Here is a 22,687-nt window from a genome sequence, read left to right on the forward strand (position 1 = left end):
TAAATATTTACAATTATGATGTATCAACTAAAAATAAAATAAAACTTTAAAGAGATTATTGTGTTAATATTAGTAATTATTACATTTCTGTGGCACTTTAATAGTCCACAGAAAACATTTCTCAAATATTGAATTATTTGATCCTCACAGCAGTCTTATAAGGTAGTTCACATATGTTCATTAAACACCCGCTATGTCCTTTAGAGATGGAACATTTAGATTCATTCATTTATCAAAAATATGTGCCTCCTATGGGTCTGACCCTGTTCGAAGTACTAGGAATTCAAGAATGACCAAAGAAGGTCTCTGCTCTCATGGAGTGAAGGAGACAGCTAATAAAAAAATAGGAAATATATATGTGTATATATATAATATTAATGATTATTGCTATGAAGATAAAGGAAAGAAGTTAATGAGATAGATAGTGAGTAACTAGGGTTGCTATTTTAGATAGGGTTGTCAGGGAAAGCCTCACTGAGGAGGGAACATTTAGCAGGAACTGAGGTAAGAGGGATCATTCATTCATTCAACAAACACTTATTGAGGTCTACCATGCACCAAACATGGACATACACAGTGGTAACTCAGTCACTATGCTCAGCAAACTTAGTCTAGTAGAGAATATGGATGTGTAAGCAAATCCAGCAATGCAATATGGTACATGCTGTAGGAGAAGTGTTTTAAAAATCTTATGAGAATCTAGACAAAAGAACAATTCATTCTACTTGAGGTAAAGATGGGAGTTCTAAGGAAGCACTTCAGAAAAATGATATTTGAACCTAACCTTTAAAGAATGAATAGGGGATTGCCAAGTGGACAGGGTTGGAAGAGGAGAAAGCATTCCAGGCAGCTGGAACAGTATGATCAAAGACCCAGGGTTGTAAAAAGTATCATTTTGATGAATATTTCATTCTGCATGAAGTGCTTGTTAGAAGAATAAATAAGGCAGATTAGGTGTGGTGAAAATATCCCTTTCTTAGCTAACTTGAGAGAGAAAGAGAGAGGGAATCTCCTTCCTCCCCTCACCCCACCATTCCCACACAGTTTCTTTACATACACGTCATCCACATTCACACACTTAATCCATTTAGGTTGCTGTAACAAAAATCCCATACACTGGGTGTCTTAAACAGCAAGCATTTATTTCTCACAGTTCTGGAGGCTGAGAGCCCTAGATCAAGCTGCTGGTAGATTTGGTGTCTGGTGAGGGCCTGCTTCTTGATGCATAGACACTGTCTCCTTGCTGTATCCTCACATGGTGGAAGGGGTGAGAGAGTTCCCCAGGGTCTCTTTTATAAGGGCACTAATCCCATTCATGAGGGCTGTGCTAAATCACCTACTAAAGGCCCCACCTCCTAATACCATCACCTTGGGGGTTAGGATTTCTTTTTTTTTTAAGACCTTTATGAACAAGTGATTGCAGTTTGTTGACTTTTTTGAAAAAATCAAGTTGTAAACTTTTATTACAAATTAAAAGTGAAGTTCTTAAAAATCTCAACTTGACCAGATATAAAACAATTTAAAAACCTTTAAAGGCATATTGAGAAAAAGCAGACTTTAAAAAAAAAGTTTGTTATTAACAAAAAAGATGTCCTTAGGTAAAAATAATAAAAACACTATGCTGTATAGATAATGCAGATACTTCTAGTTATCTGGTCAACGGGCAAAAAGCAAGCACTTAGAGTCTTCAGCTCCAATCTCTTGTTCATTTCTTATTGCTGGAATTTCATATTCCTTTCTTCATGTTGGATGACTACATCGGAGGATGGTAGAGATGGTAAGCCAGCATTTGCCCAGCCCTGCCCTGCTCAGGTTAGGGAGCAGACGAGTTCTCAGCTGGTGGATCGGCTGCTTTTCTCTCTTTGCCATGTTTTGGTTTAGGGTTTTCTGGGCATCTGTGTGTTGGTAAGTGAAGTTGTGGTGGTACCAACATTGAGGCGGCTGCTGATCTTGGGTCTCATTTCCTTGATCCTCTTTATCATTGCCGTCCTCTCTGGACAGGCTTTGACAAGGAAGGCTCTGTGGAATTGTGGTCTATAACCCTGATACATATTCTGTCTTAGTGGTCTACCTTGTTTTCCTGCACCCTGGTTGTCAGCGTCCACTTCTCCCTGCACAGGAGGGTGGGAATACTGTGGTGGACGCCCACAGGGTCTCCGCATGTAGTAAAGTGGGAACTTTTGCCTGCCTTAGGGGCAGTGGCGTTGTTGGGCCTGGCCTTCAGGAGCATTCTCTGATCCCTCGTTCTTTTGCCCACTCTCACTATGCTGCTAATTGCGTGGAGGACCCTTGCGATGTGGATAGCATATATAATGGTTATGGTCTGCTGCATTTTTACTGCCTTGAACTGGAATTCCACCACGGCCTGTAAGGTTTGCTGCCTCCACACCCTTTTCTCCTTCAACAACGTCAAACTCCACAGTCTCTCCGTATCCTACACTGTGAAGGTACTTCCTGGGGTCATTCCTTTTTATGGCAATCTGGTGTACAAATACATCTTCCTTGGTGTCATTCCTGTAGAGGTAACCATATCTGTTTCTTGCATTGAACCATTTTACCCTTCCCAAAACCTTCTTTGTGATGATCTTCTTGTCTCCGCCAGCAGGCGGCGCCCAAGCCACTGCTTTCTGGGCCACTGGCTGAGGTGCCGGGCTTGGCGTAGGCGCAGCGCTGAGGGTGAGGGCGGGGGCGGCAGAGTAGGTGGGGCCCCGGGCGGCTGCTGGGTCTGGGCCTCATGGTTGCGGTTATGGTGACTGGGGCCGGCTGCAGCAGCTGCGGTTCCGCCCGATGTGTCATGGTAACTAGGCTGGCGGCTGTGGGGCTGCTCGGGGCTCTTTGAGGTCCACTCTCTGCTCCCACTCCCGGTGGAACTCAGGGGTTAGGATTTCAACATATGAATTTTGAGGGAACACAAATCAGTCCATAACACAGACACACACATGCACTTTTCCATATTTTGTAACTCACTGGCTAGATTCCCCATTCTTGATAAACGGTGTGTGTCCGGGCGGGGGGAGAGAGGACTTCATAAGCTCCAAACTGAGGAAACTGTATAAATAGATGGAAATTAAATATCACTTTTATGCTTCTTCTGAGTAAATAATCTCTAAAGCAGGTAATGCACCCCTAAAAACAAGAGGAACAGAGAAAAACGGAAAATTGAGAAGTCCAGAAAGGGTCATTCCAAAGTCACAAGACTTTGGCTGTTGGCAAAGCTGGAAAGTATGCATTTGTAAGACCCCCTAGGCTGCCTATATAATGGCTCCCAACTGCATACCAGAGGTGCTACAAAATGGGATGTGGGGCAAGCCATGAGCCAGTCTTCAGAGAGCATCTGTTTGCACCATCCCTTGCTAGTTGCTATTTGTAATAAGCAGTGGGGTAAAACTATTTCATAATTTGTGTAGACATTTGAAAGCCCAGAGGATCAAATATCTTAAAGGGTGTTGGTGGATCTCAGTCAGCTATAATCAGGTAAATAAAAATAGGGTGAGAATTAATTTATGTTAAATTATATTTGAAGGTCAGTAGTGGGGATTATCATTTCAAAGTGCTGTCAATCTTTTTTGTAAAGTGAAGAGTTTTTAGAATGTGAGCATATAATTTTTTAATTTATCTTTATGCTTTAAAAGTCTGGGTTCTAAGGGTGTAGGTCTTGGAAATAAGGACTGAAACCTCAGTAATGTTCTTATTCACATTTCATACCCAAAGGTCTTGCTAAATGTTACTTGACCAACTGAAAGAACCACCAACAGATTTCAAGATCCATCATTTGAAATTGAAAGGACCTTTTGAATTAACGGAGCTTGTAGTTTTCAAAGTCTTTTTGGGTGGTGGGGCACAGAATCCTTTTCTCAAAAAGAGGCCTGATGTGGAAATTTGATATGTAAAACAGATAAAAACAGAACTATTCTGAAACAGCAGGGAAAGCCTTCTCACCCAACCCAAGACACCTCTTTGAAATTCCTCTTGCAGATAAGAGAAACTGAAATCCAGAGAGAGAAATGTCTCACTCATGCATTCACAAATTTACTCCTTTGTCAAATGTTCAGTGCTTGTCTGCTATGTGTGTGGCCCTGTGTACTATACGCTGGGGATACAAAAGGGAACAAGAAGAGATGGGATCCAGAGCACAAGTGATCTTAGCTAAGAGCTAAGACCTTCTTATTTCGTAGCATAAGAGAAGGCAGAAAATATGGCTGAAGAGGCAGTAGGGTGTTGTGGGAGGGAGAAAAGTTTGCTTTATATGGCTTCCATTTTCCAAATCAAGTATGAGGCAAGGTCATCAGCTGAAATTGAGGGGGTAAAGATTTGCGGGGGGTTTGAGGAAAGGGAAAATAGGATGTAATCTTCTCAGGGAATAGAAAAGTCAGCCTACTAAAAACACATTCCACAATTGCCAGGCAGAAGTCCACATCAAACGTAAAACTCTTCACTCTTTAACTGAGCTTGAGCAAATGCCCGCAAAGAAGATCAGACAAGAGAAACTGCTGACAACTAGCTTTCCACCAGCCTCATACTTGGGCCACGGGAAGCCCTGTTTTCCTCCTGTAGGCATCACTCAGTGACAGTCCAGTGCAGGGGACATCCATCTTGTAGGTCTTAATGCCTAACTCACATTTAGCAGGGCTACTATCTCAAAGAAATAGTCATGAATAAGTTTATCAGATGCCTTATTTTTACTCTCCCCTACAACTCTTCGCCTAGTTAAGTATATAAAGATTACTGCCATGGATCCATGAGTTCTGGGTTTAAATTCTAATTTTGATGCTGGATAGCTATCAAAAATTTCCTTTTCCTCTCTAGATTTTAATTTCTTTGTCTGTAAAATGGGAGATAAGGAAAGGAAGTTTATATTAGATCTACGCTGACCAATTTGTCCCTGTTTGCCCAGGACTTTTACGGTTTTAAAACCCCACATCATGGGGACCTCCTCAGTACCAGGCAAACTGGATGGTTGGTCATCTTAATTAGATCAGCCTTTTCCAAAGTGATATTAGATACTATAGGCATTTTGTAGAAAAAGGGTTCCAGCTTGAAAGAAACCTGGAAAAATTCTGCCTCCACAGGTCTCTTTCCTGAAGAACTTTGAACAACGTGAATCTCAGTGAGAGAGCTGGTGTGTAGTATTTTCCAATCTTATTCAACCATAGACCTTCTTTCCCGCAGAGTATCTTGGAAGATGAGCGTTCTATGGAATATATGTTGAGAACCACTGGATTTGATAGTCGGTAAGATTGCTTACAGTTGATAAACCAGTGTTTATGATCTGGGGGTAGCAAAGTATGTGGACTTCCACAGGAACTAATATGGGCAATTTGAAGACTGGCCAGCCCTTTGGAATGTATTTGGGAAGATTTTTTTAGTTCACAGATTCTATAGATTGACCACATATTTCTTTTGAATCATAGGATTGAGGCTATAGAAAGTTTGGTTCTATCACAATATGGGGAAATAATACACCAACATACTAAGTCAGGGTGGTAGGGTTATGGTGATTTTTATTTTCCTTTTTCTATACTTTTTTATGTTTTTCAAATTCTCTAACAGAAAAATGCATGACATTAATATCCACCCAAAAACTTACTTTAAAAAAATTGATTCTGCAAGCCCAGACATTTATTTTAGAGCCCCCATAAGGCATTTAGAACTAACCTCTGGCTTGATTTGCCTGGTATGTATTGAGAGGCAATAGAGCATAGTGGTTAAGAACAGAGGCTTTGGAGTCAGATCTGGGTATGAATCCCAGCTATGATTCAGAAAAATAGCCTCTCAAATTCTCAATTTCTTCATCTATAAAATGGAGGCTGTAGTACTGTGTACCTCATAAGGTTATTCCAAAGCTTAAAAAGACTATACTTAGCACAATGCCTGGCACATAGTAAGTACCCAATAAATAATAGGTAGCATTTCCATTCTTGTTTTTTTTTTTTTTTTTTTTTTTTTGACAAAGTCTCACTCTGTCACCCTGGCTAAAGTGCAGTGGCATCACTATGCCTGGCTAATTTTTCTATTTTTTGTAATGATGGGGTCTTGTTGTTTCTCAGGCTGGTCTCGAACTCCTGGCCTCAAGTGATCCTCCTGCCTTGGCCTCCCAGAGTGCTAGGATTACAGGTGTGAGCAACTGTGCCTGGCCTAGAATTTCCATTCTTATTGTTGTTATTATCATTGTTCTTCCAGAGGAGTGGAAAGATTGTGGCCTGAGAATCAGAAGACTTGGTATTTAGTCCTGGCTTTAGCACTGCTGAGCTGTGTGACTTTAGGCCAGACACTTACCTTCTCTGAGACTTTGTAAAATGATGTGATATGGAAGGGAAAGTGTTGGTTTTATAGTCAGAAGACTAGAGTACTAGCTCTGCCACTATCTGGCTATATGATTGTATGCAAATCACTGCCTCTTTCTATGCCTCAGTTTCCCCATTTATAAAATGGAGAATGGAAAAGTGATTGGATGGTTTCTAATGTTCTTTCTAGCTCTAACAGTCTAAGAGCAAAGGGTGTTGACTAGCTACTTCCCACCATTGTTCACATCAGTCAGTCTGTATCAAGCAGTCACTGTGTACCTGTTCATTCATTTGACAATCATATATTCAGAATTAAATAAACACTGCCACCCTTTATAAATAAAGATGATAGCTTATCATCTGTAATGCTTGTTTTAAACATTCTTTGGTGTTCCTAGAGACTGAAGTGTGTGCTTACCAACTTTTTCACTATTACAAGCAATGCTGAATCCCAGGTGCCCACTCTCCTTATCACTCCTTTATCAGATATAGCAAACCTTGCTCCCAACCCTCACACTCACTCTTTTTTATTTATTTATTTATTTTTTGAGACAGACTCTCACTCTGTTGCCCAGGCTAGAGTGCCATGGTGTCAGCCTAGCTCACAGCAACCTCAAACACCTGGGCTCAAGCAATCCTCCTGCCTCAGCCTGCCCGAGTACCTGGAACTACAGGCATGTGACACCATGCCCAGCTAATTTTTTCTACATATATTTTTATTCATCCATATACTTTCTTTCTATTTTTAGTAGAGACGGGGTCTTGCTCTTGCTCAGGCTAGTGTGGAACTCCTGAGCTCAAACATTCCGCCGGCCTCAGGCTCCCAGAGTGCTAGGATTGCAGGCGTGAGCCACTGCACCAGACCCACACTCACTCTTTTTATCACCTGTGCCTCCTAAGCCTTGTGCCCTGGATGGGCCTCTGTTTTACCACCTGTACAGTGAATAGAGCTAGAGCCAAAGGGCTCTAAGGACCTTTCCAGATCACTGGCCCTAGGAAATGGCCTGTGCTGGATGTAATCATTTATTACCAAAGAAGAAACCAAAATGAATCCTCAGTGGTGACAGAAATGGAATCTTCACGTCCTGGTTCATCTCAGAACACTCTCCAATCTCCGCAGATACTAAAGCCAGGCCAGAGGTTTCACAGCCTGCTTCGTACCATAAGCATGGCTGATCTTACCTGGGCCCGTAGGTTGAGGCCTTTTCTGGAGCCAAAAAGGCCCCTGGACTCCTCAGATTCCTCCCTAACGTGGCTACACAGAACCTGAAAACACACCATTCAGATGATTCCTTTGGGGTGAGACACTGTCCCCAGAAACATAAAAATAACACTTCGGGGCAAGTCACTGGCACTACCTCCTAGAGAGCATGCTTGGGATCTCCGAGATTACTGAGCAGTGAGGAGGCTTGTTAGATTAGGTAGCTGTGATATTTTGTGGAAAGTCCCCAGCTGGGAGTCAGAACACCTGGATTGTCTCTGCCTCTAAATCACTCTGAGATGCTTGACAAATCACTCCCCAGGACCTACTTCCTCTTTAGGGAAATATGAATAATACCTGCTTTGCCCAATGTCTCTGAAGTTTAAGGAGAATCAAAGGAGAGAATTTCAAGTAATTTGTCAACTAAGTGCTCCTAAGCACCTGTGAGATTCTTTTGCCAGAAGCCCCAAATCTCATAGCTTGGGACTTTAACAGTTCTTTCAGCAGCGTGCGTGACCTGAGAGTTCTGCAAATGCAGTCTCTAGTCAGCGATGAGTTTGGAAAGTAGAAACTCTGTGGGCATGAAGCAGGAAAATTAAGGAAACCACCTTTATTTTTCTTAATTGAAAACTAGGCCTGAAGCTTTGGGGATTGTGTTTACTTGTAGCCACAGATGGCCTTTCTTTCTTTTTCATATTAAGGGGAAATTTTTCTTGCACCCTCCTCAGGAGACTGCATCTGCAAATCACTGCAATCAGTTTTTGCAAAACCTCCCTACTGTCTCTAGTCTTCTTCCTGGTAAACTCTTGTTGGGGGAGGGGGAACCCCTGGAGATTAAGAGCCCAACAGTAAACATTCATCTTCTTGGGAGGGCAAGGTGAGTTAGCATGCAAGTTGTTTTCTGGCTGCTCTTAGAAACTTTAAGAATGCAAAGAGCTGAAGAGAGTTAATCTCCACTCCCTATTCAGATTCCTTTTTCGATCTAGTAAATCCATTGTCTTCAACTGCATCACCAAATCAGGCTTGTGGGCAGTGCTATTTCTTATTGGGATTGTGTCTACAATAGTAGTTTGTATTGATTCTACCACTCTCCCTGAGGGAACATCCTCTACTTCACGGACCTTACATTGTTTCTTTCTTTCTGCCCATCTTCCTTTAAAGCAATGTTCATTCAAATTAGTCTTCTAGAGCCGAGGAAAGGGAGGGGTATCTGGCAATTACTGTTCCCTTTACTTGGACTGGAGCCAGGCCTCCGAGTAAGGTTTCAGTTGTCATTGTTAGCAATAGCTCTCCAATGAGGACTTACTGAGAATAGATGACATGGAGTGTTCACTGGGTGCTCTTCACTGTAAAATTGCCCTCTACGGTGTATAGCCTTTTGCTATGTATAAGGAATTTTCGTATTCATTATCTCATTCGATTCTCATAACAGCTTCCCAAGTCAGGGCAGGAATTCTGATTTTCATTTTACAAATGAGGAAATCAATCGAGGTGAAGCCAAGTTAACTGACTAACTCAAGGTCACAAACAGCCAGTACATAAGACAGTTAGGACTCAATCTCTCATACTTTCCAGTCTACCTTGCTGTCAGCAAACTGGTGAGGCAGGGTAGATGCTATAGGGAGGCCCATTGAACTAGGAGCCAAGATTTCTGGGTTCTAGTCCCAACTTGATTGCCCAATTTGTCTGTGCTTTTGAAAAGTCACTTCTTATCCCTAGGGTCAGGCTCTCTGTCCTGGAAAATGAGAGTAGTAGCTGAGAAAGTGTCACACAAACCTGAGTTCACATCCAGGCTTGGTCACTTACCAGTTGTGTGACCTTTGACAAATTGCTTAACCTCTCTGAATCTATTTTCTCATCTGTGAAATAATAAGATAGTACCCATTTGTAGCTTTGAGGTGAGGATTCATTGAGATACTGCATATAAAGCTTTTAACAAGGTGCCTCAGTTGGAGTAAGCCCTCAGTAAATGTTATCTGCTATTATTATAATTATTACTGTTGTTATTACACTAGAGCTGACTTACAAGGGCACATCCACCTCTGAAATTTTCTAAGTCCAAGGTATGGTATGCCTGCAAAAAGAGAACCTTAGAAGAATTAAAAATATTGATCAGCATAAGACATTATTACTATTGCCAAGGAATTTGCAGATTTTTACAAAATATTAAGACCCCTGCTTTCCAGAGGTGGAACTTGGTAGAGCCAAGCAGCTGTGTGACCCTAATCAATTAATCGCCATCAAGTACCTACAGGCCCCATGTTGAGTGCTGTAGTCAGTTCATTGCTGTTCTCCTGGGACTAACTGGATTCTGACAAAGACTCTATTCTTGCCAAACTTTAGTTAGGCTCCTCTGAGCCTTATTTTCAACTTAGCGTTGTCCTGGGCCCTATCTTCTGCCTGTCTAGTCCAGTTGTAGCAAGAATCCTGCTAGATTAGCTTAGAGAGAATCCCCCACCCTTGATATCTGATCACCCTGACCTGCCTTCAGCAAGAATTCCGTTTTGTCAGGTTTAGCAAGAACTCCCCTTAACCTTGTTATCTCCTTTTAGTAATGTTCCATCCACTGACTTCTTCATTCTTCTTGTTGGTCATAAATCTCCACTTGTCCCTGCTGCATTTGGAGGTGAGCTTGACCTTTCACTGATATTGGGAAAGTTTTGACACCTATCATGATAGCCCTATATGAAATAGTCCTAAATAAAATTTTCCTTACCATTTTGACAGAATAGTTTTTTCTTTAGCATTTCTGGCTATCTCCACTGTGTTCATAGTCTGTACTATACCATGTAGCACTTGATGAAACCCTGTTTGGTATTCTCGATTGCCTCTTGCATGTAAGTCCAAAACCATTGCCTTGTACAGTGTTCAACCCCTATTAGAATCCTGCACTCAGGGACCTCACTTCATTAGCAGAGATGCCAGTGAAAGGCCCTTCATTGTGTCTAGAGGAGAGGTAGAAAGGGGCAGGGAGTGGGCCAGGAGTGGTGGTTCTCACCTGTAATCCTAGCACCCTGGGAGGCCAAGGCGGGAACATCCCTTGAGCTCAGGAGTTCAAAACCAGCCTAAGCAAGAGTGAGACCCCGTCTCTACTAAAAGAAAAAAATAGAAAAATTAGCTGGGCATGGTGGCATGCGACTGGAGTCCCAGCTACTTGGGAGGCTGAAGCAAGAGGATCACTTGAGCCCAGGATTTTGAGGTTACATTGAGCCATGATGATGCCACTGCACCCTAGCCAAGAGTGACAGAGTGAGACTCTGTCTAGAAAGAAAAAAAGAAAGAAAGAAAGAAAGAGAGGCAGGGAATGAAAGAAGCAGGCTTCTTTCTTAAGCACCCCAGTAAAATAGGCATCCAGTGATTCAACCAGCTTTGGTAAGTGCTGCTCCTTACATTTGGACAGAGAGAGATATAAAGGAGGAAGGTATCTTAGCATAAAATGCTCCAGGCCAGGATCTATTAATATGAACAGCTTGGAAGCCTACCCCATCCCCTTCTGTTTTCTTCTGGGTGGGGTGGGAGACTGTGGTGGGGTATCTTGTTAGGAAAGGAGGGAGGGAATCACTAAACTGTTTTCAGTTCAAATTCAGGGGCAGACACAGTTGGGAACAAGCTTAGGTTGCTGGTACTTCTGCTAGGAGTGGGCCTCTTAGCAGCTAAATTCTAGCCTCTGGCTAAATCAGTGGACTTTCCCATTCTACAATAAGACTAAGAGAATGAGAAGAGTGTGTCCTTAAGAGTGTCTAGTACTATCGTGGAAGCAAGGGATTGTTACAAAAAATACAAAATAGTTTTCCATCTTTGTGGGCAGAAAGTAAACTGGACTGGAAGTTAGGAAGAACTGAGATCCAGCTCTAGCTCTGCCTCTCACACATATGACTCTTTCCTACCTGGGCCTCAGTTTCCTGTAAAAGAAGAGAGGGGTATCTCTGATGTACAGCCTGCCTAGTCCCTGTGGCCAATTCCATCATAGTCCATACATAGGATCTTCTGGAGAGACAGTAGGAATCCTGGCGGTCATTCCAGGATTCAGAGCTCTGGGGGTTGGTTCTATCCTCCAAGTTCTCAGCAACTTGCTTCACTCACCTCCTCAAATTCTTTTCTGGACCAAGGCAGCTGCTGTGTACAAATGAGAGAACCAAGTCATTTCTTCTCAGGCACCCCATCTCTCCATCTCCATAAGTGAGAGGCAGAACAGCTGGTTCATAGGATCAGCAAGGCCGAATTACCACACTGAGATTTGAAGCCTGCAGGAAGGAGGCTTTAGGATGAGAACATCCTAGCTCTGGGAAGCCAGGGGTTCAGACAAAAAAGGTCTCATCTTATAGACGTGGCAGCAAGGTCTATGTGAGGTGCGAGTAAAGAGCTGAAGAGATGAATTTAAGGAGCTGGGAAAGGGGGAAAGAACTGGGATCTTGAAGAATGTGGAATGTCATGGGGGCCCAAGTTGAGGATAAGAGGAAAGAGCAAAAGATCTAGGGTTCAGGTGACCATGGGCAAGTCAGTGACCTTTCCCGGGTTTGACTCCTATCTGTAAGTGGAGATTCATAATGACTGCTCTGCTTGTCTCTTGGAGGAGGAAGTTTATTTTGAGGAGCAAAGTAAATAATATATATGTCAAAGGGCTTCATAAATTATAAAGCTTTATAAAAAGGAAAGTTTTAAAATACCACTGATAGTGGACGTACTAGTGAGAGGATGGTACCGTGAAATAACAAGAGACAGCTGGAGTATAATGGAGTGAGCACAGCAAGGGGGAGCTGCCAGGTAAAATACAGCATGCCCAGTTAAATTTAAATTTCAGATAAACAATGAATACTTTTGTAGTATGTTCCAAATATTACATAGGACATATGTACACTAAAACAAATGTGTGACTTATCTGAAATTAAAATTTAATTGAGCAGCTATCTGTATTCTTATTTGTTAAATCTGGCAACCCTATACCAAATGCTACCTCTTTCACTTACTTTGGACATCTTACTTCATTCCACCCAGCCTCAGCTAATCCTACCAACCTCCTATGCTGATTGTAAGGATCAGAGGAGGTAATGGATGTGAAAGTAAAGCATCACATAAATGGAAGGTGTTCTTTTATTTCACTCTTATACACTTTCTGCTTTTCTCTTATCAAGACAATCCAAGCTAGAACCAAATATTTTCTCTGGCACTTAAATCAGTGTATACAGTAGGAACAATGGAAGATTTCTGTGGTAGACTCAATAATGCCGCACCTCACACATCCCCCTATATATGTCCATGTCCTAATCCTTGAGACCTGGTAATATGTCACCTTGCATGGAAAAGGAACTTTCCGATGTGATTAAGGATCTTGCAGTGGGGTGATCCTCCTAGACTACCTGCATGGGCCTGATGTGGTGACAGTGGTCCCTATAAAAGGAAGGCAGGAGGAGTCAGAGCCAGAGAAGGTGATGTGAAGACAGAAGTGGAGACTGAAGTGATGCACTTGAAGATGGAAGAAGGGCTCACAAGCCAATGAATACAGGCAGCCACCGAAAGCTGAAATAAAAAGAGATTCTCCCCTCAGAACCTCCAGAACGGCCCTGCTTACACCTTGATTTTAGCACAGTGAAAGTAATTTTGGACTTCTGACCTCCAGAACTTCAGATAATAAATTTGTGTTAGTTTAAGCCGCTTAATTTGTGGGTAACTTGTTACAGCAGCAATGAGAAACAAATACGCTTACCTGGAGACTGCTTCTAAGTTGGATCAGATCTAGTCTGAGATGGAAAGGCACAGATCAGAAATCAGTGGCTATGAGCCCTAACTGCATATTACATGATACAGAGAGCTTTTAAAGAAAATTTCAATATTTGCTCTCCTATTCAGATGTAGCTGGACTGGAGTAAGACCCCATCTGTATTTTTTCCAAGTTCCCAGATTATTCTAAAGTACAATGAGAAATAACCACTGTTGGCTGGGCACGGTGGCTCACTCCTGTAATCCTAGCACTTTGGGAGGCTGCGGTGGGAAGATCACTTGATGCTAGGAGTTCGACACTAGCCTCAGTGAGACCCTGTCCCCACAAAAAACAGAAAAATTAGCTGGGCATATTGGTGTGTGCCTATAGTCCCAGCTACTTGGGAGGCTGAGGCAGGAGGATCATTTGATCCCAGGAATTTGAGGTTACAGTGAGCTATGATCATGCCACTGCACTCCAGCCTGGGTGACAGAGCAAAGACCCCATCTCTAAAAAGAGAAAGAGAAATAAGCACTGTCATAGATGGAGGTGGGAAGGATCATCACTATCTAGTCCATCTTCCTATTCTGCAGGAGAAACTGAGGCCCAGAATGGTGAAGTGACTTGCCCCAGGTCACACGGAAAGCTGATAACCAAGCCTATAATAGAACAAAAAAGTGACTGATCAGCCTGGGTAAGGACTGCTGACAAAATCACCAAACTGGTGGTAGGCAAATCAATATCTAAGGAGGTGAATAGGATGGACATCTTTAAATTCAGTGTCTGCAGTGGCCTTTCTTATTATTCCAAAGATCTGATCTATACTAAACCTACAATCACTTCTGGGTCCTTGAGGTCTCTAATTCGGGCTTCAGTGGCTACAAGGCCAGAAGAAGCTATTCATGAGTAAATTACGAATAACTCTCCCCACCTGATTGTCTGGTGTCAGAGGGAGTTGTTCACTAGCAATTGTAAGAACACTGGAGTATTAAACCATTGATATCACTCTGGGGAGGCTTTGCACGTTTACTTCCTTGCAAAGTATTTTAGGTTCATTATCTCAGAGGTCAGACCATCTATTAATACCAGCAGGCTTCAGCCCTGGGGAAGGGACAAGGAATTCTTTCCCACTGCCTTTAAACTTCATAACCTGCATTCCTTTTCTAGAAATCCTACTTTCTCCTGTGAGGTGCAGGTGCAGTCCCCATTGACCTCTAGCTGTCTTTAAAGTTCTCCATTTAATACTGCTCTGAAAAAGGAGGAAATATGTATGTATGTATGCATGCATGTATGTATGTATTTCACACTGATACTCAAAGTCCCACAGCTCTCAAAATGAGCTGAAGCCCCAGACTTCCTCATTAATCTTACAGGTAGCCAGCCTCCAGAATGGGAGCTTAAATGGCTAACACTGCAGTAAACATTAACCAGCACAAGTGAAATACTGCCTTCTTATCAGTTTCCCTCAACATATAAACATAGGACACATATTTTAATGTATTCAGAAACCTTAAGACCACCTTAGGACTGATGAGAACACTCCCACTGAAGATATAATTTTCTCAACTGATCAGCTAAATCACACTCTTTCTACGTGAAGCCTCCTCCTCTTTATGAAAAAGCAATGACAGCAGTCACAGTGTGCTGTTATTAAAAACCAGGCAGAAGAGACACTTATATATCCAAAACACAACTCTTTTTTTTTTTTTGAAAGCAGAAAATCACCTTTAAGCTTTATGACAGGGTGTGAGCTTTGTTTTCCCATTTACTTGGTGCTATCCTGAACAATGAGCTTCAGGATACGGCAAGAGGTCCCAGACTAGCGTTCTTGGGGGATATGGACCAGAGGATGGTCCATATGAAGAGTTGCCAGCCAACGGGGGAGGAAGGGGAAATAGTTATACTGGGATATAAGGGTGGTATACAGGGAGGCCCAAACAGGCCAGTGCAGAGGCCTAGTGACTGGTGTAGGGATGGTAATGATGCTGCACCGTGGGCATTCGTGGGTGGTGAAAGGCAGGACTAGGGTGACATCAGGTTTGGAGTGGAGCCGTGGGCCTTGTGAGGCATTTCTTCTGGGAGTGGGATTACAGCTTGACACAGTAGGTTCAGCGTTTTCAGGTTAATCCTTTCTCTGACACCGAAGGCACCGGAAGCAAACAACGCCAGCATAGGCTCCGAAGACGATGACGGTGATAAAAGACAAACGCACGATGACAAAGGGCAGGTCGACGGATCCTAGGATGAAGAGAAGAAAGAGTTAGGTAGTTACACATTTCTGAGTCCACTGCCAACCTGTGCAGCAGAGGGAAGACATTTTATATCCTTGGCAATCCCAGAGCATGTCCCAATGCAGGCACCTTTCTTCAGGAACTTATACTGAACCTGTCCAGGAAGGAAGATGCTATGTCCACAGAAGAAATCCTCAGGCCGTTTGAGTCAAGGGAAATGAATTTTGGTGTAAGTAGGCATGAGTAATACAAGTGCTCAGAGGGAAGTCATCCAAATGATATTTATGGGACAGTGAGATATGGCTTACCAGTAATTACCCAGGAAAAGTGGTAAAGCATTGTTACGGACCGAAGGCATCTGTCCTATAGCCCTAAAGAGCAAACGCTATGCAGAACCTCTCTCAGGAAGGGTATCATATACCAAAAGGCAATAGTAGTTCCTTTGAAAGTCACTATGGTAAGTGGAAAGAAGACTTGAGATGAGCAGCTATAAGCCCTGGGTCCTACTCACTGGCGGAGCAACTTATAGCTTATGTGGCCTTGGACAAGTCAGTTAATGTCTTTGAGCTGCAACGTATACCTCAGTAAAACTGGGACAGCATCTACTTCATAGCTTTGTCTGGACTGAAGAAGCTAAAGTGTGTGAAAACTTTTATAAACTGTAAAGTAATTGTAAGGAATCTTTTCCCTTCATCTTTGGGGTACTTGAGATGGGGTGTTCACTTCTAAGAATAGGGAAAAAGGAAAGGATAGGCTTTTACCTTTAGTCTTGGCTACCGAGAAGGTCAGAGCCAAAGTCGGGTGTCCTGAATAGAGTAGCACAGGGTTGTCATTACATTTTTTTCCCAATCTGTCTAGATTTTCATCTTTTACTTTAAATAAAATGAAAATGAAAGGTTAAAAGGAAAATTAAAGGTAATCTTGTTGCGTAAAATCTGTGGTGACTGAACCTGGAAATAGTATGCTCAGTTCTTGTCCCTATCCCCCAAGAGAGATTTAATTGGACAAATGGAGGTCTTGAGAAGAGCAGTGATGGCCCACCAATCAAAGGACATACTCAATATATGAAGACTCTAGTCTGGAAAAAATGAAGGTTTAATGAAGCAAGATCAAAATCCTCAAACTTACTGAGCATTTGGAAAATACAAGGGCTTATCTCATTACAGAGCATTGGAACTCTCCACACTCAGAAAATATTCACTTGGCACCACTGCAAGAATGGTTATAAACAGACTGTTGAGAAGGGGTAGCCGATTTGTATGTCATCCTTGTCCCAAGAGATAGTGCAGGAACTGAGATTTTGGGGTGTGGCTCAATTTTTGTATGGCAAACCCATAACAGGTGGGGAAGAGAAGAATAAGCTTTTCAGGGGTGAGGCTCACATTTGGGGTTTGCCCTTGGGGAGGCTCTGCAGGCTTCTATATCCCACGTGCCTGAGCTTTCTGGAGCCTGGGTCTCACCCATCATAGCTAGTCTGATGCTCTGGTCCACTGTAGGATCAGACGTGACAGAGACATGGGTCCTGTCCTGCAAGGAGCTCTGTCCAGTTGGGAAGATGACTTGAAAACAACCAATTACAATCATGCCACAACCAGGTCCATGTACAAAGATATATCAGAGTGTGTGAGTGGGCAGCTCTATCTGAGATGGTTAATGTGTGGTTCCCTGAGGACAGGTGTAGCTTTCAATGGGAAGAAAATGGTGAAATTAGAAATCAGAGTTAGTGAAGATAGAAGCAGAGTTACTCTAAAACATAAATTGTACAATACAGAAGACCATAATGGTTTTAGGAAGCTACAAAAAAGTTGCTATTGCTAGCACAATGTTCATAGTTTTCTAAGTATTTTTGTAGAAAATACATTCAAATGATTAAAAAATAAAAATCATAAACAATGATATGCAATTGAGAAATCTCATTCCTTCCTTCATCTCTGTTAACACAGTACCACCTTGAAGCCCCTCAAATATAATCACTTATTTTTTTTTTTAGACAGGGTCTCACTCTGTGTCCTGGGTTAGTGTGCAGTGGCATCATCATTATAGCTCACTGCAACCCCCAGCTGCTTGGCTTAAGTGATCGTCCTGCCTCAGCCTCCAGAGTAGCTGGGACTACAGGTGTGCACTACCATGCCCAGCTAATTTTTCTATTTTTAGTAGAGACGGGGGTCTTGCAGTTGCTCAGGGTGGTCTCAAATTCCTAACCTCAAGTGATCCTCCCTCTTCGGCGTATCAAAATGCTAGGATTACAGTCATGAGCTACTGTGTCCAGCCTTGTAACTTTTTTTATTGATGTCCTGTGTATCCCTCCAGTGTTCCTATGCGTAAACATAGGCAAATACAAATCTATATTCTCACATCTGACCCACTCCACAAAAGGTAGCACATACTGTTTTGCACCTTGCTTTCTTCTACCAAACAATATATCCTGGAAATCTTTCCATATTAGTTCATAGAGAACTTCTTCAATGTTCTTTTTTTTTGGCTGTCTGCCATTGTGTCTCTGTGTCATGATTTATTTAACCTTTACACTACTAATAGACAGATGGTTTGTTTCTGATTTTTTCCCATCATTTATTAATTCCTTCAAACACATAGGTACTGTTATTATATCCATCTTATAAGTGAAGAAGTTGATACTCAGAGAGGACAGATGAAATGCTGATGGTCTCCACTGCTAGTCAGTAGTATAGCTGATACTCAAATCCAAATTTGTTCATTTGGAGATTGAATGAAAAACCCTACTCTTGCCACACCACCCTTGAATTAGATATGTTTACCGGCCCATACAACCACCATAGCAGGCCAGGCGAGGTGTCTCATGCTTGTAATCTTAGCACTCTGGGAGGCTGAGGAGGTTGGATCAATTGGGGTCAGGAGTTCGAGAGCAGCCTGAGCTAGAGCAAGACCTTGTCTCTACAAAAAATAGAAAAATTAGCTGAGCACAGTGATGGTGGTGCATGTCTGTAGTCCCAGGTACTTGGGAGGCTGAGGCAGGAGGATCGCTTGAGCCCAGGAGTTTGAGGTTGCAGTGAGCTATCATGACACCACTGCACTCTGGCCAGAGTGACAAAGTGAGACTCTGTCTCAAAACAAACAAAAAAACAAACAGCAAAATAAAACAAAACAGAACAGAAGCAAAAATAACAACACAAAACAAACAAATAAAAAGCCACCTGAGGCCGGGCGTGGTGGCTCACGCCTGTAATCCTAGCACTCTGGGAGGCCGAGGTGGGCAGATCGTTTGAGCTCAGGAGTTCGAGAGCAGCCTGAGCAAGAGCGAGACCCCATCTCTACTAAAAATAGAAAGAAATTATATGGACAGCTAAAAATATATATAGAAAAAAAATTAGCCGGGCATGGTGGTGCATGCCTGTAGTCCCAGCTACTCGGGAGGCTGAGACAGGAGGATCTCTCGAGCTCAGGAGTTTGAGGTTGCTGTGAGCTAGGCTGATGCCACGGCACTCACTCTAGCCTGGGCAACAGAGTGAGACTCTGTCTCCAAAAAAAAAAAAAAAAAAAAAAAAAAAAAGCCACCTGAGCATGTTGAGGTAATTGGAAGTGAGTACAAATGCAATCTCTTTAATAAAAAACCCTGATAGCATGCAAGGATTCCAGACGTCTGTGGCAGCTGTGGTGGAATGGGGAAGCCACCAAACTAAGAGACTTACTAGTTATCAGTAAATATGAGGCCTACTAGTTATCGGCAATTGTGAGTACCACATGAACTAGTGATGATAAAAGTTCTTCAGAAACTATAAAGTTCCATATTCTTATATGAGGTGGTTTATGTCAGCCCAACATTCCAAGAGCAATATCTGTATACCCTTTTTAAAGCTTCAGAGTGTCTCGACTCCAGGACAAGACTGTTTTGAGACATGGCAGATATTGGCATAGTATCATCTAAGTGGCACCAAGCAGGCACTCCTCCCCAAAGCAATCTCATTTTTACGGCCTGCCATTGTTCCAGAAATGCCATCAGGAAATATTTCAGCCTTGGGGAGAAATACCTCTAGCTTACACCATCAAAGAAAGTTATGACAACTGAGAGAAAGGCCATGAAGAAATGGGACAAGTGACTGTCTTTTCGTGGGAGGCAAGACAAATCTGATCAATATTTCCTGAGTATATTTATGCCAGGCACTGTGCTCCTCCCTATTGTAGGAAATGCAAAGATGATTAAGACGCTATCTCTGCCTCAGTCTAGTGGAGACAAGTAAAGAAGCAGCTGACGACTAGAAAGGTGACTCTGACAAACACGTACTAGAAGTTTGGGAATTTTGAGAAGAATGAGTTTCATTCTGGCTTCTTGGAAGGGCCAGAATTTAACCAGGAATTTCAAGGAAAGGCAATACCATTTATTTAGCACTTATTGAATGCCAGATGCTGTGCTAAGCGTTTTGCACGCGTTCATTTAATCCTCACAATAGCCTTATTTTGCAAATGAATAAACCGAGGCTCAAAGATAAAGTAACTTGCCCAGGTGAACCAGTTGCTAAACAGCAAGAGACAGGATTTAAATTCAATTCTGACTCCAGCTCTTAATCGCTGTGACTTCCTGACTCTTGAGAGACAATAGAGGTAATGGAAGTTCCAGGCAAAAGGACAAAAAGATGAGGAGGGGAGTAAAAGAAGAAAGGGTACATTCTGGAAGAGGTAGGGTCTGAGAGGGAAAATAGGCAGGACTTCTTAGTACTTCTGCCTAGAGGAGTGGTGGGGCAAGCTCTGCAGGGGTCGAAGTGAGCACCTCTGCTCTGCTTTGTGGGTTACAGGAGGGATCTTCTTGCACTTCAGAAGGGACCCTGGAACGGGAGCTCAGCCAGCTAGGCAGGCAGTTTATAGTAGACCCTCTGGGAGGGGGGCACCAGAGTGACAAGGGAGACATTATCATCTAGATTTAAAATATATGCATGTGCGAGGCATAATGTCAGGTGTTGCCCCCTCAGCCCTCACCCATCCTGCAAGGCAGGGTTAGAACTGGTTTACACAAGGCCACTCATGGCTGTGGTCTAGTATCCTCCTAGGCCTGCTGGTCCTTTCCAATACTTTTTTGGGCTGCCCTAAGCCCTAAGATCTGGGGACTTGCGCAGTGAAGCCACTACACAGAGGACACGTTGGGTTGGAGGAAATCTGACACTGAGAACCCCCACCACCACCACCACCTCTATGGGTACTTAATTTTCCTGGCTAAGGACATCCTAGGCCAAAGGAATGCATAGCTTCCAGGGCAGCCTTGGGTTTGGGGACTGGGGAGAACTGCTTTGCAGGCATCCTAGGACTTTCGGTCTATTTGGGGGCATGGGAGACAAATAGGAGTGTGTAGGTCAGGCAGGGGACCCCAAGATGTGCTCAAGAGCACCAAACAATTTTCCACTTGAGAAAAATTATCTTAAAATTTGCTTTGTGGGAAGAAGGGTCAGATAACCCTTCTCCTCCATATCTTGTCCCTGTCCCAATTCCCACAATCCTCCCTTCCCCCACAGATCCTTGGAGTGGGGGAAAGGGCAATGTTTTTCAGCACGAGGTCTCTGCTATCTGGCACAGAGTGGGTGCTTCATAAATATTTGTTAGACAGACAAGTAAATGATACTTTGTTAGACAGACAAATAAATAAACTGAGACCAGTCAGGAATACTGGTGAGGGGTTTCTCATCAATAGTGGTTTCCCCTAGCCCAGGCAGTCCAAGGCCTCCACAAGAGCTCAGGTGAGGGTGTACAATCAGAGAACTCCAAACACCTGCCTCACAAGCATTTAAATTAGAAAGGAAATTTATGAGGCAAAGAGTCTTGAGGTTTAATTTTTCAAAGTAGGCCAAGGTTGCAGGGTTCAAGACCACCCTGAAGCCCGCTCCTCTAAGGTATAAAAAAAAAAAACAAAACCTTGTATTTTATAGGAACCATGTGATTTCCTCACAGCCCCCTCCCAACCTGATGAAAGCAGCAGGCTTATGAGAAAGCAGCTTCTGAGAAGCAAAATGCCTGACCTAAAGTCACACAGTTGGGATGTGGTAGGACTGGGGTTCCAACACAAGTTGTCTGACTCTCCATCTACCATTCCACCTACTTTGAATTCTTCTGGCACAGATACATAAACCCAGTAGAAAGGGGACATATCCCTCCCCAACCCACAACCCGTATCAACTCCCCTCTGCTCCGCCATCAGACCCGGGATTACCTTCTGGAGGTGGAAGCGTAACCTCATTGGAGTCCCAGGGCACGTCCTCTGGACACACTCCCTGATCCAGCCGAGCCGCGAGGGTGTCACAGCAGTAGCGCACAGAACATTTCCCACAACAGTAGATGGCAGTGGGATCATCATATCCCCTTGGGCACTCGAAGCCCTCATGCAATAGCTGGGCACTGTCAATCCAGCTGTGGCAAAACTCGCCGTCAGGCCTGACTCCTCCGGGCATAGCCAGCAACAGGATACTGGCCCAGAGTAGCAGCCCCAAACCTGACCACTGAGTCTTCCCCATAACAAATAGCCTAGGCAGTCTCCCAGACACGTGGCTCTGGTCCCCCAGTGCTGCCCTGCTGCTCAGCAGACACAGCTTGCCTTGCTTGAAAGCTCAGGGTAGATCCCAAGTGGCTCCTTGCTGAGCGGCCTGAGCTACTTATCCTGCTCTCCACCCCTGCCCAGCCCCCACCTCCACCCCTGCCCTGGCCACCTGCTGCCTCCATCCGCAGCTCAGAAGCTGGGTTTCTGCACACTGCTCTCCCCTCCCCCCTCCCTGTGCTGGCTGCCTCCTTTTTTCCCACCAGTGCAGGCCAAGGGGGTGTGAATGTGCTTGCTTGGGAATTGCTGGAGACCCAACTGTTAAAACCAGAACTGTGAATATTTTTAGCACATTATGAGATCTATAATGCTTATTGAAATCATTTTCAAAATCTATAAAATGGGAAATAGCAGTAGATGACCTCCCAAGTCCTTTCAGCTCAAATGGCATATGATTTGGGACTTATTCCATAGTAAATACATGGTAACAAAAATTCTCACCTGTTCTTTCAGTGACCCCCAATTCTTGCTTCTCTGTTTCCTGACTCACTACCCCAGTCCCTCTACCCTCAGACTCCCCCCACCCCACCTATCTGTCTCCACTTGGCTCCTTCTGGGGTTTTGTCTTTATAACCCTTCCCCACCACACGCACATACACACACCTTAATCCTCACACAGCTCCTTATCACAAACATTAATGTTTGCTGAGTGTCTTCTAGGTCATAGCACTGTGCTACCTGTTAGAATTGACCCCCATTTTCCCTAATTTTGCCAGCATA

At 43.3% G+C, this 22,687-nt stretch overlaps 1 pseudogene; it reads right to left on the reverse strand.

Annotated features, from left to right (window-relative positions):
* Positions 1-1,753: 1,753 nt before the first annotated feature.
* Positions 1,754-21,824, reverse strand: LOC138378983 (Y-box-binding protein 1-like; annotated as a pseudogene).
* Positions 21,825-22,687: the final 863 nt, after the last annotated feature.

Source organism: Eulemur rufifrons, chromosome 30 (genome assembly GCF_041146395.1).
Source record: "Eulemur rufifrons isolate Redbay chromosome 30, OSU_ERuf_1, whole genome shotgun sequence".
NCBI classification, from domain to species: domain Eukaryota; kingdom Metazoa; phylum Chordata; class Mammalia; order Primates; family Lemuridae; genus Eulemur; species Eulemur rufifrons.